The sequence below is a fragment of the Hypanus sabinus genome, chromosome 27 (genome assembly GCF_030144855.1).
Source record: "Hypanus sabinus isolate sHypSab1 chromosome 27, sHypSab1.hap1, whole genome shotgun sequence".
NCBI lineage: Eukaryota > Metazoa > Chordata > Chondrichthyes > Myliobatiformes > Dasyatidae > Hypanus > Hypanus sabinus.
The window spans coordinates 41,058,477-41,076,309 of NC_082732.1; the positions used below are offsets into that span (position 1 = coordinate 41,058,477).

Here is a 17,833-nt window from a genome sequence, read left to right on the forward strand (position 1 = left end):
GATGTGCTAGGGCAGCCCGCAAGTGTCGAGACACTTCTGGCGCCAATATGTCATTCCCATAGTTTACTAACCCTAACCATAGGTCTTTGGAATGTGGGAGGAAACCCAAACAGTCACAAGGAGAATGTACAGTGCTATGTAGACGATTAGGATGCAACATCCATGGTCCAGCCAACCAACAGAGCAGCCTCAGTAAATGCATGTTTACATTTTTTGAACATATTTTTATATTTTTTGTGTGACTGTATTGTAATGCAATCTGCTATATGTGTCTTGTGCTGTGTATGACCATTGGTACTGTGTTTTGCACCTTGAGTTGGAGGAATGCTATTTGGTTTGGCTGTATTCATGGGTATTCATGTATGGTTGCATGACAATTAAACTTGAACTTAAACCTGATAAATCTATCTATCTGTCTAATATGTGTTAACTGTGTTAAACTGTGTTCATCTGAAGCTACATCATGGTCATGGTGTGACTCCAACTGTTTTGAGCTATTGCTCTTTGTCGGAATCATGTTATATATATTTTTGTGATGCCTAGGAATTTGAAGCTACTAACCACTTCCATCGCTTTCAATGAGGACTGATGTGCATTCTCACGACATCCCCCTCCTAAAGTCTGCAGTCAGTTCTTTGGTCTTATTGACATTGAGTGCGTCACCACTCAACCAGCTGATTCATCTCACTGCTGTACACCTCCTCTTCACTATCTGAGGTTCTGCCAATGGCAGTTGTGTCATCGGCTGTTTATAAATGTAGCATTTGTTTATTTATTTAGAGATACAGAGCGGAACGGGCTCTTCCAGCCCAATGACCTGCACCACCCAGCAACCCAATTATTTAACACAAGCCTAATCACAGGACAATTTACAAAGAACAATTAACCCATGCATCTTTAAAATGAGGGAGGAAACCAGAGCACCCCAAGGAAACCCATGCGGTCACAGGGAGGACGCACAAACTCTTTACAGTCGGCGCCAGAAATGAACTCAGAATTCAACACCCCGAGCTGTAATAGTGTCACACTAACTGTAACAAAACCTTCTGCAATCCAGTCTTGCCAAAAGATTGAAATTTGGATCCTCTGAATAGTTCCAGTGTGTTCTGCTTTATTTTGTGAAAAATTTGTTGGAGTTAAAGTCAAAAATTTAAGGAAAAATGCTCCTACAAACTAGCAGAATGAAAATCCCTGGTATTGGTATTGGTTTATTATTGTCACATGTGACAGGCCTACACAGGCAGGAACCTCCCAGACTTTAACCAGCTAACAGGAGTCAGCTGCCATTTGTTTCCAGCTCATTACCTGCAACCTATTTAAACCCAGCTCTCATCCACAATCCCTGTTCACTCACCAAACCAGCCAGCCTCAACCATTGCTCCTAGCCCTCAGTTACCTTGTTGTGTTAAGTATCTCTCTTGTTTTGTGGCCTCTTGGAGCTTGTTATTTTGCAGTTTATTATTAAAGTTATTGTTCGCCACTAAATCAGCTCCACTGCTTTGTGTTTGGGTCAAGCCTCCTCTACGTTTCCTGACAGGATGAGTGAAACGGTGATTGACATAGCAGAAGTCATCCCTCGATTTGAATACAGGATCCGGAAGCAGCAGGAAACCATTGATCATCTGCTTGCCCCTCTCAACTAACTCTCTGTCTCAATGCATCAACCCTACAGCAGTTAACCTCCTCCCTCAGAGCCCCAGGTTCCGGTGCCTGAATCCTTTGATGGATCCCCAGCCCAATGCCACAACTTCCTGTCCCAGTTGGCCTTGTACTTTGAGCTCCAGCCATTTCTGTATGTTGCAAACTGAGCCAAGACTGTGTTCGTCATCTGACTGGCTGAGTGAGCTCTGATCTGGGCCACTGTGATAATAAAACCCCCATTTGCAACCAGTATGAACCTATTACCACTGAGTTGCACTGGGTTTTTGACCATTTGGGAAGTGGAAAAGAGGCAGCAGATTGGATACTTCACCTGCGTCAAGGCACACACACTGTGCTGGATTATTCCATGGAACTCAGGACCCTCAAGGTATAAAGTAGTTTGAATGTGAAAGTGGTGTTGGCCCATTATCATCACAGCCTCTCAGAGAGCTTGAAAGATGAGCTGTCTTAGTCCACCGACCTCTGAAGCCTCATTACTCTGTCCCTGCCTATTGATAAGTGTCTTATGGAACAACCCTGTAGGTCATCAGCCAGAACCCCAGTACCATTCCCTGAACGATTTCAGGCTGCAGTACCCTCATCAGCAACATCTCCAGACTCCAGGCAGGTAGGGAGAACTCCTTCAACCCTAAGAGCGTGAACGTTGGTGGAGAAACAACTTGAGCACTTACTGTGCAGCTGTCGATTGCCCATGAATCAAATGTGTCAAGGAAATGGCACCACCAGGTAGAGACTTGGGTCTTCTAACTGGTAAGCTCTCCCTGGCCCCTCTGCCAGCTCATCTCTCTGTCCTGCTCCACACTCTGGTGGTTCTATGTGCACGGGAGGCTCTGGTGGATTCTGACACAGCTAGCACCTTTCTGGACCGGACTCTGAACATGCAGCTTGGACACCCTACCAAACCTATCTCTCATCCCTTCCACATCACGGCCGTTGATGGATGTCCCTTAGGGTCTGGGATTGTCAGAGTGCACACTCAGCCTGTGAATGCACATGAGCATCGGAGACCACTGCTAGCCAATTCAATTCCTCCTGATCGACTCTCCCAATGCTCCTCTCATCTTGTGTTACCCCTGATTCTCCAATCATGACCCTCACTTTGCCTGGTCATCTCATTCACTGTTGAGTTGGGGACCCACCTGCTGGACCGCCTGTCTGAAACCTCAGCTGACGTCCCCCCGTAAATCCTCTACGTTATGTGTTCATTCGAGCATCCCTGTACCCAGCCGGTGCTGGATTCTTCTTTGTCAGAAAGAAAGATGGTGGAGGGGGGTGGGGCTTTGTCTCTGCATTGAATACTGTGACCTCAACAAAATCACCATTAAGAACTGCTACCCTCTCCCTTTGATGGGTGGCGGATTCAAAATGCTGTGGGTTCCAGACCTTCACCAAACTGGATCTAGAGAGTGTGTAAATCTGATCCACATCCACCAAGAGGATGAGTGGAAGATGGCATTCATAACACCCACTGGCCACCACAAGTACTTGGTGAGGCCTTTCAGACTTCCCAACATTCCAGCCATTTTCCCAGCCTCCATCAGTGAGATTCCCTGAGATATGCTGCACAGGTATATGTTCGTTTACCTCGACAACATCCTCATCTTTTACGAGGTCCCCCGTGGACCCAGAGAAAGTGCACACTGTTGTTGAATGGCCCCAACTGTGTTCTATCAAACATCTGCAGCACTTCTTTGGTTTCTTCAACATCTCCTGCTTTTTCATCAGAAACTACAGCCAAATCGTTGCTCCTCTCACTTCCCTCGCCAAGTCACCTATCTCACAGATTTATTGGTCTGCTGCTGTGGACCATGCTTTCAAGGAGATCAAGGAAATCTTCACCACCATTCCCTGAACCCCACCAGACCTTTTGTGGTGGAGGTGAATGCATCTGACATGGGCACGGTGCCATCCTCTGCCAGCGGGGACCAAACAGAAAGGCACCCTTGTTCCTTCTTCTGGCACAAATTCAATTCTACCCAGCCCCATTACAGAGAAGGAGACAGGGAGCTGCTCCCTATCAAAGAGGAATGGAAACATTGGCTGAGGATGGAATGCTGAGCCCTTCCTGATCTGAACTGACCACCAGGACCTCATATCCATACAACAGACCTGCCAACTCAACCCATGTCAGGTTTGATGCATCCTCTCCTTTGATCAATTCAACTTCACTATTTCCTACCAACCTAGCTCAAAGAACACTGAGGCGGATGTCCTATCACAAGAGTTCAACCCAGATGAAATGGAAATTGACCCTCAGCCCATCATTCCATCTTGCCAGATCCTCACCCCAATCATCTGGGACCTTGAGAACCGGATCCACCAAGCTCTACAGCACGAGCCTATTTTGGCTGATGCACCTGACAACCTGACGTACTGGTGGCTCTGCACTCTGAGACTCTCCAGAGGGACAACTCCTCATCACTCTTCAGCCATCCAGGAGCATGATGGATCCTGGATTTTCTGTAACCCTGGTTCTTGTGGCCCACCATGATCACAGATGTACTTCAGTTCATCACTGCTTACCCTCAGCGTGCCTGGTCCAATTCCTCCAACCGGAGGCTCTCTGAGCTCCTGCAGCCCCCACCAGTCCCTTGATTTCATCATGGGCCTTTCACCTTCTGAAGGGGCCACAGTGATCATGAGAGTCATAGACAGTTCTCTGAGGTGGCCCAATCCATTGTCTTCCCAAACTTCCACTGGCCGCTAAGATGGCAGAACTAGTTCTCCAACATGTAGTTTGCCTCCGTGGTTTCCCCCGTGGCATTGTGTTGGATCAGGGCCCACAACTGATCTTGCCAGATTTGCACAGGCAGGCACTTCTCAGTCTCCTCCTAGCTAAAAGGAGTCACCTGCAGCCTATTTAAACCCAGCTCACATCCATAATCCTTGTCTGCTCATTGACCCAGCCAGCCTCGACCTGTTGCTCCAAGCCTTCAGTCACCTTGTTGTGTTAAGTATCTACACTCTTGTTTTGTGGCCCCTTGTGGCTTGTTATTTTGCAGTTTATTATTAAAGTGATCACTCACCACTAATTCGCCTCTGCTTCTCTGAGTCTGGGTCAGGCCTCCTCTACATCTCCTGACAACATACCGAGACACAGTGAAAAGCTTTGGTTTGCCTGCCATTCAGACAGATCGTGCCATACATAAATAAATCGAGGTAGTACATAGCAAAACAGAATGCAGAATATCACCCACAAAATGCTAGAAGAACTCAGCAGGTCATATTGCATCTATGGAAATGAATAAACAGTCAACGTTTCAGACCGAGTACTGATAAAGGGTCTTGGCCCAAAACATTGACGTTACTCATTTCCTTACAAAATGCTGGAGGATTTCAGCAGGTCAGGCAACACCAATGGAGAGGAATAAACACTTGATGTTTTGCTCTGAAATCCTTGAATTATCCTGATGAAGATCTGGCAACCCTAACCCCCTCCCCCCCCCCAAAGTTTCTTTTTCTGGTTTTCTCACCCTTGCTTACCAGTCCTGATGCAGGGTCTTGGCCTGAAACATTGACTGTTTATTCCTCTCCAGAGATGCTGCCTGACCTGCTGAGTTCTTCCAGCATTTTGTGTGTGATATTCTGGATTGCCAGTGTGCAGAATCTCTTGTGAAAACAGAGTATAGTGTTGCAGCTTCAGAGGAAGTGCAGTGCAGGTAGGCAAAGTGCAAATCTTTGATAAGGTAAAGTGGGAAATGCCATAGTTTCTGAACCAACTGCAATACACATATATAGTTTTCCTACAGGATCTGAAGTAGTAACGTTATAATTAATAATCTATGTCTGTCATCAAGCACATATATACAGAAAGGTGCCTGAAAAGGGCCAGTAACATCATGCAGGATCCAACCCACCCTACTTATGGACTGTTAGTCCAACTCCCATCAGGGAGGAGGCCACGGTATATCCACGGCAGGACCACCAAACTCAAGAACAGTTACTTTCCCCAAGCGGTAAGGCTGATCAACACCTTCACGTACTAACCCACCCCTCCACACCCCCAACCAGCACCACTTTATCATTTCGTGTCAGAGTCACCTTATGTACTAGTGTCACTTCACAGATACACAATCAATGTATATAAGCTATCTAATGTATTTATATTTATTGTGTTTCTTATTGTGTTCTTTGTCTTATAGTGCTTTTTATGCTGCATTGGATCCAGAATAGCAATTATTCCGTTCTCCTTTACACTTGTGAACTGGAAATAACATTACACAATCTTGAATCTTGCAGTTTGCTCTAAGTGTAGAGGCAGGCTGCGATGCGTGAGCAGTCTGGTGTGGTTGATGAAAACTGTCAGAACAGGGGCCTCCCTCTCTCTCTCTTCCCACCCCCCGCCCTCCTTCTCTCTCTCTGCCCCCGCCCTCCCTCTCTCTCTCTTCCCCCCGCCCTCCCCCTCTCTCTCTCTCTCCTCTCTTCCCCTGCCCTCCCTCTCTCTCTCTCTCTCTCTCTGCCCCCCGCCCTCTCTCTCTCCCTCCTCTCTTCCCCTGCCCTCCCCCTCTCTCTCCTCTCTCTTCCCCCGCCCTCCCCCTCTCTCTCTGCCCCCGCCCTCCCCCTCTCTCTCTGCCCCCCGCCCGCCCCCTCTCTCTGCCCCCCGCCCTCCCCTCTCTCTCTCTTCCCCCGCCCTCTCTCTCTCTCTCTTCCCCCGCCCTCTCTCTCTCTTCCCCCCGCCCTCCCTCTCTCTCTCTCTTCCCCCCGCCCTCCCTCTCTCTCTCTCTTCCCCCCGCCCTCCCTCTCTCTCTCTTCCCCCCGCCCTCCCCCTCTCTCTCTCTTCCCCCCGCCCTCCCCTCTCTCTCTCTCTTCCCACCGCCCTCCTCTCTCTCTCTTCCCCCTGCCCTCCCTCTCTCTCTCTCTCTTCCCCCGCCCTCCCTCTCTCTCTCTTCCCCCCGCCCTCCCTCTCTCTCTTTCTCTCTTTCTCTCTTCCCCCCGCCCTCCCTCTCTCTCTCTTCCCCCCGCCCTCCCTCTCTCTCTCTTCCCACCGCCCTCCCTCTCTCTCTCTCTCCCCCCCGCCCTCCCTCTCTCTGTCTCTGTCTCTCTCTCTCTCTCTCTTCCCCCCGCCCTCCCTCTCTGTCTCTCTTTTCCCCCGCCCTCCCTCTCTCTCTCTCTCTCTCTCCCCCCCGCCCTCCCTCTCTGTCTCTCTTTTCCCCCGCCCTCCCTCTCTCCCTCTCTCCCTCTCTGTCTCTCTCTCTCTCTCTCTCTCTCTCTCTGTCTCTCTCCCCCCCGCCCTCCCTCTCTGTCTCTGTCTCTCTCTCTCTCTCTCTGTCTCTCTCCCCCCCGCCCTCCCTCTCTGTCTCTGTCTCTCTCTCTCTCTCTCTGTCTCTCTTTTCCCCCGCCCTCCCTCTCTCTCTGTCTCTCTCCCCCCCCCGCCCTCCCTCTCTGTCTCTCTCTCTCTCTCTCTCTGTCTCTCTCTTCCCCCGCCCTCCCTCTCTCCCTCTCTCCCTCTCTCTCTCTCTCTCTCTCTCTCTCTGTCTCTCTTTTCCCCCGCCCTCCCTCTCTCTCTCTCTCTCTTTCCCCCCCCCCGCCCTCCCTCTCTGTCTCTGTCTCTCTGTCTCTCTCTCTCTCCCTCTCTCTCTCTCCCTCTCTCTCCCTCTCTCTCTCTCTCTCTCTCTCTCTGTCTCTCTCTTCCCCCGCCCTCCCTCTCTCTGCAGTCTGGCGAATTTGACGGGAGCTGTCAAGAGACGAGACCCGTCCCCAGTGCACCGCGATGCCGCAGGCCAGAGACGGCCAAGGCGTCTCACTAATTGAAACGTGTCGGCGGCTCCATTGACGTCTGAAGCTCACATTTCAGAGCACTCGGAGACCACTGAGCTGATTTCTCATCCTGTTCGGACGCGAAGAGAAAAAAAATCGATGCGGAGTAGGACGGCCAAGGGGATGTAATGTGTGATAGCCTGTTTGGTACACGGTGCGGTCACAAATCACTCTATTTAATATGTTTAGAAACAGGATTATTCTACATCGCAGGGGAACATCGACCATCTTTCACGGTTTATTTCAAAGCAATTTTGCATGATAAATTTTATACAGTATAGGTGGTGGAAGATTTAATATAAATTAATTGCAGATAAACGGGGCATGGTAAAGCACACACACACACACACACACACACACACACACACACACACACACACACTGCAGGCTGACTTGTAAACCATTTATTTAACCAAACAGTTTCCGCTTCAGTCCTAGTAAATCCCTTTTCTCGGCCACAGTTCTTTTCACGAAGCGAGCACGCGGCAGAGATAATTGCTGGGGGGGGGGGGGGTATGTGTGTGTATCAGTGAGAAGCTTATGTTACGAGTCCCCAAATTTCGCTGCAACTCAAGAAGCACGCTATCTCTTATTGTACAAATCACAGTCGAAGGAGGGGGTGAGAACAGTATTGAGATCAAGTCTCCTGGCGCTTTTCCTGGCTGTCTTTATTTTTCCCAAATTCCGGAATCAATCCACCCCTGAACGCCCCGACGAGGAGTTTGTGGTAATCTGCCCTCGCCAGTACTTAAAACAGACAGCACACAGACGCTAAAAGTAGTCGCAACGTACAATACTGCAGGTGCTAGCAATCTGAAATAAAATCGGGGTCTACTCCAGGTTATTATCATGTTAATAAGACTGAGCCTGCTAGTCACAGACACAACCCTCCCCACTATCAATGACATCTTCAAGAGGTGTTGCCTCCAGAAGCCCAAAAGACCATAAGACAGAGGAGCCAAATGTTGCCAGTAAGCCCATCAAGTCTGCTCCGTCATTCCAAGGCAGATTTATTATCCCCTTTGTCCTACCTTGTCTCTGAAACCTTTAACACCCTTACTAATCAAGAATCTATCAAACTCCACTGTATATAAACTCTATGATGTGACCTCCACAACTGTCTCTGGCAATGAAGTCCACAGATTCTCTACACTCTGGCTAAAGAAATTCCTCCTCATCTCTGTCTTAGAAGGCGTCATCCATAATTAAAGACCCCCAGTGCTTGATTTCTATATAGACTTTTTGGCTGGTTTGATTATGGCAATAAATCTACTATCCCTAATATGCTCTAGCCCTAATTTAAGTGGCTACTTATGCATTACAGAAATTAAAATGTAGACATTGTTAATGCTTTTCAAGAGCTCCACTTTACGTAGAGGTACAGTGTATAACAGTTCCTTTCAGCCCATCGAGCTGTGCCACCCAACAACCCATCTATTTAATCTGAGACAAAACGATAGAACAATTTACAATGACAGATTAACCTACTAACCGGCAAGTCTTTGGAAAGTGGGAGGAAACCAGAGTACCTGGAGGGAAGGATGTACAAACCCCTTACAGCTAGCGTCAGAATGAACTCTGAATACCAGAAAGCCCCAAGCTGTTATAATATTGTGCTGACCACTACACCATTGTGGTGCTCCCTCTTCACTGTTCAAAGTACTGTGGCACCTATCTCACACCCAGTGGTATCTTCAAGTTTAGTCATGGTTTCTATTTATTTATTTACAGGGCTTGGGCGTCACCTACACAACCAGCTTATATTTCCATCCTAAATACTCCCTCTCAGCCATTTCACAGGCATTTAAGGAGCATGAAGTATACACTCAGTGGCTACATTATTATGTATGTCCTGTATCCATTAAACTGGCCACTGGTTGTATGTTTGCGATCTTCTGCTGCTGTAGCCATCCACTTCAAGGGATGATATGTTGTGCATTCAGGGATGTTCTTCTGCACACCATTGTTGTAACCTGAGGTACTGTCGCCTTCCTGTCAGCTTGAACTAGTCCAGCCATTCTCCTCTGACCTCGCTCAACAACAAGGCCTTTTCATCCACAGCACTGCTGCTTACTGGATGTTTGTAGTTTTTCACAACAGTCTTTGTAAACTCTAAAGACTGCTGTGTGTGAAAATCCCAGAAGATCAAGTTTCTGAGGTACTCAAACCACCCCATCTGGCACCAATTATCTTTCCAAGGTCAAAGTCATTTAGATAATATTTCTTTCCCATTCTGTTTGTTCTGAACAACAACTGAACCTCTTATGCATTAGCTGCTGCCATGTGATTGGTTGATTAGATATTTACATTAATGAGCAGGTGTACCTAATAAAGTGGCCACTGAGTGTAAACCTCATACAGCCCAGACCAGTAAGGATGAAAGATTCAAGTCAAGTCATGCTTACAAGTATGGTGAGATACAGATATATTGGAAAGCTTGTTTACAGCAGCATCACAGACAAAAGCCAGAATTTAAATTATACTAGACAGTGAAAAGAAAGAAAAAAACAAGCAGCCAACATTGTCAAAGGCATCACTCACCCTGGACATTTTCTCTTCTTCCTCTCCCCTTGGGCAGAAGGTCGAAAGGTCTGAAAGCATGTACAGCCAGGCACAAGAAAATCTTTCCACCAATCAACAGTATGGAAATCGAGGACGGATGGCTGAAGTCCTGGTTCTGTGAGTCTACAGCGGAAACCTGCAAGCTCACATGTCCAGTTGAGGCTGGAGGCCCAGCCTATCCTGGGGTAGGTGGACTGTCTGTGTGTGCCAGTAGGGGGGTAGGTGGATGAGAGGAAGTAAAGGGGCTTGTTTTGTTGTTTTTCTGCCAAGCTATGTGGGCATATTTCATCTGCTCTGATAAATAAATGAATCTGTGTCTGAAGACTATTGAACAGACCTCCTGTACAATAGATGTATTCCTAACCTCACAATCCACATCGTTATGGCCATGCACCTTGTCTGCCTTCACTGCACTTTCATTGTAACTGTAACACTTTATTTTGTAGTAAGACATGGACAATTACAGTCTCTCCGTGACCATAATTACTCTTGGCAAATTTCTCTACAGAAGTAGTTTACCATTGCCTTCATCTAGGCAGTGTCTTTACAAGACAGGTGACCTCAGCCGTTATCAATACCCTTCAGAGATGATCTGCCTGGCATCAGTGGTCACATAACCAGGATTTGTGATGTGCACCAGCTGCTCATATTACCATCCACCACCTGCTCCCATGGCTTCACATGACCCTGATTGGGGGGGGGGGGGCTAAGCAGGTAGGTGCTGCACCTTGCCCAAGGGTGACCTGCGGGCTAGCGGAGGGAAGGAGCATCTCACAACTGCTTTGGTAGAGATGTATCTCCACCTCACCACCCATACATCGGTGACAACTATAAACAAATTGACCAAGAAGACTGTTCAAAAACAAGACATGACCTGACAAAAGTCCCCTGTTTGCAAGAGGCAGTCTGTGTTGGTCCAGTACTCAGGTAGGATTAGAATTGTGTGGGTTGATGGATGCAGGAAAATAGCCATTCCTGAAGCTGGTGGTGTGGAACTTCAGGTTTCTGTACCTCCTGCCGACAGTAGCAGCAGGAAGAAGGCATGACCCGGATGGTGGGGGTTCTTGATGATAAATACCACCTTCTTGAAGCATCACCTCCTGTAGATGCTGTCAATGGTGAGGAGGGCGGTGCTTGTGATGGACCAAGCTGTGTCTACTGCTCCCTGCAGCCTCTTGCTTTCCTGTGCATCGGAAATGCCACAACAAGCCGTGTTGCAACCAGTCAGAATCTTTTCAACAGTGTATCTGTGATCCAAGTCCTTTCTCTCGTGGTCCACTCTCCTCTCCTTTCAGATTCCTTCTTCTTCAGCCCTCTACCTCTTTCACCTACCTCCTCCCATCTTCTCACTTCATCCCCCCCTCCCTCACCCACCGACCTTCTCCCTCACCTGGTCGCACCTATCACCTGCCAGTTTGTACTCCTTTCCTCCCTCTCTCCCACCTTCTTATTCTGGCTTCCCCCTTCCTTTCCAGTCCTGATGAAGGGTCTCGGCCCAAAGCACTGAATGTTTATTTCTCTCCTTAGACGCTGCCTGACCTGCTGAGTTCCTCCAGCATTTGTGTGTGTTGCTCTGGGTTTCCAGCATCTGCAGAACCTCTTCTTTTTGTGATCCAAGTACATTTTTTGTTACAATCTGGTAGGTTTCAAAGTTTAAAGCAAATTCATTATCAAAGTACATATATGTCACCATATACTACCCTACTGTTCCATTTTCTTGCAGCCATTCACAGTAGAACAAAACAGTAGTAACTTTCAGGTCACTTGGTTCCTTGGGTTTAAATCATTCACGTGTTATTCAAATTCAGGTCCAGCTCTCAGGATTCTTGTCCTGTAATCAACAATAATGCCACCTTGGAGACAGCACTGTCAATTTGCTTCCCACAGACAATGTGATAATGACCAGTTAATAGGTTTGGTTTGAACTGAGTGAGAAATAAATATTGGTCAGAGCACCGGTGATAATTCTCCTGACCCTCTTCAAAATAGCGCAATGGTTTTTTTGACAATCACCTGCGAAAGCAGACAATCCTCCGGTTCAATGTCACATCTTTAAAAAAAACAGTACTTTCTCTATACCATGGAGTGTACACAACAATATTCCTAGTCAGGTCAGGGAAATTTCATTTGAACCTTCTGATTCAAAGGGACTCGATGAACCCGTTTATTCAGAGGTAACTCAGCCTGTAATCAGAATCAGAATCAGTTTTACTATCACTGACATATATCATGAAACTTGCTGTTTTGCAGCTGCAATACAGTGCAATAAGTAAGATATGCTATAAATTATATCAAGAAATACATGTAAAAAGATTCAATAAGTAGTGCCAAAAGAGAGCAAAACTGGTGAGGTGGTGTTCATAGGTTCGTTGGCCATTCAGAAATCTGATAGCAGAGGGGAAGAAGCTGTCCTTAAAATGATGACTCCTGTAGCTCCTTCCTGATGGTAGCAATGAGAAGAGGGCATGTCCTAGGTGGCGGGGGTCCGTAATGATGGATGTTCCCTTTTTGAGGCATTGCCTTTTGAAAATGTCTTTGATCATGGGGAGGTTAGTGCCCATGATGGAGCACTAGCCTCTCCGCCATCGACAACATCAGCAAATGATTACTGATATTTGTTCCTACTGGGCAGAAAGATGGAAAGACCTGTGTCATGGCTCATCTGAGCAGCTGTGTAACAGAGGACTGTCTGATCCCAGGGACACACATGGAGGCAGACATCAATTGCTGTTGGAAAATCATCAACGTGGTGCAAGATGTGCTTTGGTCTGCCTGAAACTTGTTGGTCTGCCAGCATGTGGAGATATCCGCGGAGGAATTCTGCCGACTGGCACATTCCCGGCTGCAGGAGTAGGTGCTGAGGGACGTACTGAAGCTTTAGCTGGGTGGGGTAGGACCACAGTACAGGGTTCTTCTGCTACATGACAGGGACGGGACAAGTTGATTGAGGAAACCCCTCCATTATTGTAGCAGTATACCCACCCCTGGAGGCCACATGAGTGACAGCAGTCCTATTGGTTTTCAGAAATGCAATAGAACATGCAAATCTGAGTCAGCTTGGGGCTGAAGGCTGAGGAATATGGACTGTGTACATGCAAGGGTGAGAGGGAGGAACGGAGCTTGTTTTTCTCTAGTTGTTTTGTTGCTTGTTGTGCTCTGTCGAGCATTGTGGGAATGCTATTTTGGCACCAGAGTGTGTAGTGACACTTGTGGGCTGCCCCCAGCACTTCCTTCGCTTGTGTTGGTTGTTAACACAAATGACATCTTTCACTGTATGTTTGGATGTACATGTGATAAAGAAAATTAGTCTGAGAGAGAATGAACAGGAATTTCTGATAGGGTGAAGAGATGGAAATGTGACACTGGGGTCCATTGATGTTGGATGGACGAGGTGAGTGAATGTGTGAGGTGGATCCTGGAAATATTGACCATCTATTTCCCTCCATAGGTGCTGCCTGACTACATTAAAATGAATAACAGGCAAGGAAGGTCAAAAGGGAAGAGAGGATTAAAAATTGCACAAATGGTTGAGAATAACGAAGGAATCTTTTGCACATTGGTAGTTTTTCATCAATTCTATTGTATTTCATTGTTCTACTGTGAGTGCCTGAATCCCAGGGTAGAAAATGATGACATATATGCACTTTGTTAATAAATTTATTTAGACATAAGACCATAAGATACAGGAGCAGAATTAGGCCACTTGGCCCATCAAGTCTGCCCCACTGTTCCATCATGGCTGATTCATTTCCCTCTCAGTCCCAATCTCCTGCCTTCTCCCCATATCCCTTCATGCCCTGACCAATCAAGGATCTATCAACCTCTACCTTAAATATACCCAATGACTTGGCCTCCACTGTTGCCAAATTTCAAAGAGTTGAACTTTGAACTAACAAAAGCTAAATCATCTTGTGTACAAGATAAGAGACATAGGTCAAGCGTTTTCCCAAGGCAGAAATGGCTAATATAAGTGGGCACAACAGTAAGGTGTTTAGAGGAAAGTAAAGGGTGGATGTCAAGGTTAAGCTTTTTACACAGAGAATGGTGGGTGGTGGAATGTGCTGCCAGGGGTGGTGGTAGAGACAGAGGCATTAGGGACATTTAAGAGACTCCTGGATAGGCATATGGACGATAGAAAAAACGGAGGGCTATGTAGGAGGGAAGGATTAGATTGATCTTGAAGTAGGTTTAAAAAGGGTCAGCAAGATATACCACCTACTTTAGTGATGTCGTAGTAACAACCTTGCACTCAATGTTAGTAAGACCAAAGAGCTGATTGTGGGCTACAGAAAGGGTAAGGTGAGGGAACACACAGCAACTCTTATAGAAGGATCGGAAGTGGAGAGAGTAAACAACTTAAAGTTCCTGGGTGTTAATATCTCTGAGGATCTAGCCTAGTCCTGACATATTGATGCAGCTATAAAGAAGACAAGATGGCAGCTAAATTTCATTAAGAGTTTGAAGAAATTTGGTTTGTCACCTGAAACACTCAGAAAACTTTTAAAGAGAGCATTCTGACAGGCTGCATCACTATCTGGAGTGGTGGGGAGGGGGGAGCGTTGTGGGGCTACTGTACAGGACATGTGCCAGTGATATTAAATCTGATTCTGATTCTAAACGGTGTAGATTATTATGGAGTTAAGGGATGAGATTCTGCATGAGACGAGAATAACTTTTTTTTTAAATAGCACCTTTAATGTTACCAACAGAACTTACTGGGACATGTTACATGAAAACAAATTAACACTCAGTAGCCTCCAACCTGATGGCACAAATATCGATTTATTGAATTGCCCCTCCCCCCCCCCACCATTCCCATTCCTGTTTCCTTCTCTTGACTCTCTCCTTACCTGTCCATTATCTTCCCTGGTCTTCTGTCCTCACTGATCGGATTTCCCAGTCTCCAGTCCTTTATCTCTTTCACTGATCAACTTCCCAGCTCTTTACTTCACCCCCTCCCCCTCTCCTGGCTTCACCCATCACCTACCACCTTGTACTTCTTCCTCCCGTTCCCCCTCCCCCTTCTCATTCTGACTCCTTCCCCCTTCCTTTCCAGTCCTGATGAAGGGTCTCAGCCTGAAATGTTGACTGTTCATTCCCCTCCATAGATGCTGCTTGACTTGCTGAGCTGCTCCAGCACTGTGTGAGCATTGCTCTAGACTTCCAGCATCTGCAGCACCTTGTGTTCAAAAAATTGCTCTTTTTAAATTACAGTAAAAAGATGTTATTTACGTGCCATCCAAACAGATCAATCCATACATCAGTTCGTCCAGGTAGTAGAGAAAACGAGAGGATATATTGCTACAGTCCCTGAGGAAGTGCACTGCAGGTAGGTAATGTGCGTACAGGGGCCATGACAAGGTCAATGGAGATCAAGAGTTCGTCCTTCGTGTATTTTGGTAACAGCGGGTAGAAGCTGTCCTCGATCCTGGCGGTATGTTGTGCTCCGGCGTTTGCAGCCTCTGCCCGAAGGAAGGCGGGAGGAGTCCTCGATTATGTTGGATGTTTTCCCGAAGCGGCGATAAATGTAGATAGGGAGGTTTATGGAGACTAGGTCTGTTCAGTGGCATCAGTGAGCAGCCTCACCCCAGGGGTTTAGAGAAAGACCTTTCTGCGAGTGAGGTTGGCTCTGCCACCTGCACCGATATTCAAACAATCTTAGTCGAAATCTCCATGCACTGGGCCTGCCCTCTGTTGACGTCTGTGTGTTCACTGCGAATGCAGTCTAACCCATGTGCACAATTGACAAACACTTCAAATATCCCTTTGAAATCCCATTCCACCTGACGAAACCTGCGTTGGTCAGTAAGGTATCACATCTTTTATTTACCAACCAAATATTGAACCTGTTTTCTCCAGTGCCTGGCACAGATGCACTGAAATGCTCTAACTTTTAGCATATAATGCACGGAGCTGATTGTGCCGACAAGCTCGTTCAATAATGCACGCTGATTTTAATGCTATTTTAATGAATATTTTCCTCATTAAGCTTTCTCCACGGCCCAATTTGTTGCATTTCTAATGGGAAATAACTGGTAGTAGTGTGTTTCTGTGCCCCCCTTTTTAATTATATATACAATAGAGACACAGGAAAAAAACTCTGTTCATCAGCCGATGCGCTGCCACTTTAAGGGCCTCTTATTAACAGGAAAGAGAAGCCAAGCCGTCAAATGGGGCTGCCCGGGGAGGGAAATGATTTTCCAGTTTGGAACAGGTCATTGCGAGCCGCCGTACACAATTTATTGCCTGCCTCGGAGCGACAGCGTTGCGGCTCCGGGCGGGAGCCAAGCGGAGAGAGAGGGAGGGAGGCCGAGGGGAGGTGGCAAGGGGGTTCCAGAAGGACGTCTCCCTGCTCGCCTCCGCCGCCGCGCTGGAAACTTAACCTCTTACTTGCTGTTTTTTTTCAGAAGCAGGTTTAATATCACTGAGAGGTGCCGTGAATTTTGTTGTGTTGCTGCAGCAGTACACTGCAATACATAATTTAAAAAAAAATATATATATATATAAATTACAATAAAAAGTACATAAGAAATAAATTAAATAAGCAACGCAAAAACAGAGCAAAATAAGTGAGGTGGTGTGTACATGGGTTCATTGTCCATTCAGAAATCTGATGGCGGAGGGGAAGAAGCTGTTCCTAAAACATTGAGTGTGTGTCTTCAGGCTCCTGTCCCTCCTCCCTGATGGTAGCAATGAGGGGAGGGCATGTCCTGGGCGGTGGGGGTCCTTAATGATGGATGCCGCCTTTCTGAGGCATTGCCTTTTGAAGGTGTCATTGATGCTGGGGAGGCGAGTGCCCGTGATGGAAATGATTGAGTTTACAACTTTGTGCAGCGTTTTTTTTCCGATCCTGAGCAGTGGCCCCTCCACACCAGACGGTGATGCAGCCAGTTAGAATGCTCTCTGCGGTACATCTGTAGGAATTTGCAAGAATCTTTGGTGACATACCAAGACTTCTCAAACTCCTAATGAAATATAGCCTCCTGCGTGCTTTCTTTGTAATTGCATCAATATGTTGGGCCCAGGACAGATCTTCAGAGATATTGATACCCATAAACATAAAACTGTTCACCCTTTCCACCAATGATCCCTCGATGAGGACTGGTGTGCGTTTCCTCGACTCCCTTTCGAGGACTGGATACTATTTCATTCAATGGAGCCACTCGGCCCTTTGAGGCCCTGCTGTAAATGATGGGTGATCACAGGGATTTCAATCTGCCTGACTTTGGAGGCGTATTCCAAGATATCTTTAATGTTTTGGCGTCAGGATTAGGTTATCACAGACTTGCATGTAGTGAAAGTTTTTTGTGAGTGTGTGGCGGCAGTACAGTGCAAAGACATAAAAATTAAATTTTAAATTAAATAGTGAAATAATGAATAATGAGGTAGTGTTCCTGGGTGGGGTGGCACCGTACCGTAGTAGTCAGCATAGTGACTTGGGTTCAATTCCTGCTACTGTCTGTAAGGAGTTTCTACCATCTTCCCTGACCTTGTGGGTTTCCTGTGGGTGCTCCAGTTTCCTCCCACAGTCCAAAGGTGTACAGCTTAGTATCTCTAAATAAATAAAATATTTTTTTAAAAATTCGTGGCTGTTCAGAACTATGATGATGGAGGGCAAGAAGATGTTCCTAGATTATTGTGCGTGGGATCTTCAGGCTCCTGACACTCTTCTCTGATGGTGGTGACGAGAAGAAGGCGAGTCCTAGGTGTTGAGTGCCCCTAGTGATAAATACTGCCTTCTTGAGGGTGTGTTCGATGGTGGGAAGGGTTGAGTATGTGATGGAGCTGGCAGAGTCTACGTTTCTCCATAACCTCTGATCTTCAGGTAAACATGTTGTGATGGACGTTCATG

At 46.9% G+C, this 17,833-nt stretch overlaps 1 protein-coding gene across 2 annotated transcripts in view; it reads left to right on the top strand.

Moving 5' to 3' along the window:
* Positions 1-10,050: 10,050 nt before the first annotated feature.
* The window catches only part of samd11 (sterile alpha motif domain containing 11), a 347,655-nt gene continuing 339,872 nt past the window's right edge, over positions 10,051-17,833 (top strand). Inside the window, exon 1 of one of the 2 annotated variants that reach the window (XM_059952307.1) lies at positions 10,051-10,166. The gene's annotated coding sequence lies outside the window, so the exon portion shown is untranslated. The remainder of the gene's footprint in view (positions 10,167-17,833) is intronic. The other variant, XM_059952313.1, reaches the window with a different exon arrangement.